The following is a 1,378-nucleotide window of genomic DNA, read 5'->3' on the forward strand; positions in this document are numbered from 1 at the left end:
AAATAATATTAGTTATAAATAATTTTTATTATATTAAACTTATTTAATTGGATTTGGTTAATAAAAAAATTTGAATATATAAAATTATTTTTTTATTATTGAACATTAATAAATAGGAACTATGAGATGACACATGTTGCAATAATAATGGTGAAAAAAATAAGAAAAATAGTTACAATTTTTATGGCTTTCATTAAAGTTTCAGTGTATTGCAGCTGTCTCTTTTTGTCTTTCAAAAGCTTTTACAAGGATAATATTGTTAATTACTAGCTCACTAAAAAACAAATGATTAACCATAAAATTATAGAGAATTATAGTATATAGATCTAAGTTTAAAGATTTGCTTACACCACACTTTCTAAAGTCATACTTTAAATCGTAATTCTTCACAAAGAAAAGCGTCACTTAATGGAAAAAAGTAAATTAGAAGATTTAAGAGAAGAAATAATTAAGTTATCAAAATTAATAGATCAAAAATTAATGATTTTAACTAATGTTAACTGTAATGACACCGAATTTTTAAAATCAATACAAAATGATTTTTCTCAAAATCTTTATTTTATTATAAGTTTTATTGAAGGACTTCAAAAACCTGAAAAAACTTATATTTCACATGAAATTTCTAAGAAATGTTACCATGGAAATGATTCCCCACATCTTTATCATACTTTTAACTCACAATTAAATTCTATAGTAGATATGCTTGAAGAAATATTAGTATCCATAAAATTTCAAAGAAATAAGGAAAAAGAGAATCCCAAAGAAGAAAATTTTTAAAATATAATCAACATAACAGATTTAAAAGTAAAATCACCACTAAAATTATGAATATTGAGGAAAAATTAGAAGAAGTTACAATGCTTTTTAAACAATTAAAAATGGCTCAAGAAAATAATATTATAGAACAAGGATTTCAAATAGAAGAAGAATTAGTAAATTCTGAAAATATAGAAAATGAAGAACACATCCTAGATTATTCAAGTGACGAAGAACCAGCAATTCCAATACAAGTAAAAAATAAAGCTGGAACATCTAAAGATAACCAATCTCAATATAAATGGGAAACAGGTTTTGATAATTATGCTTTCAAAAAAAGGTTTATAAATAAAGATTCAAAATATACAAAAATACCATCAAAATACGTTCCTAAAATCCAGGAAATGGAAGGAGAAAGAATGCTTGATTTAGACTGTAAAAAGAATGAAAAAGAAATTTTCGAAAATTGGTTGAATTCCTTTTTATTAGAAGCTTTTACTAATCCAAAGCTTAGTGATTTGTTTGGAAGAGATATTTGAAATTACATAGGGTTTCATACTAAAGGAACTATAAGAGATTATATGACATCAATAGAAAACCAAATAATAGAAGATTTAACAAC

Source organism: Arachis duranensis, chromosome 3 (assembly GCF_000817695.3).
Source record: "Arachis duranensis cultivar V14167 chromosome 3, aradu.V14167.gnm2.J7QH, whole genome shotgun sequence".
NCBI classification, from domain to species: domain Eukaryota; kingdom Viridiplantae; phylum Streptophyta; class Magnoliopsida; order Fabales; family Fabaceae; genus Arachis; species Arachis duranensis.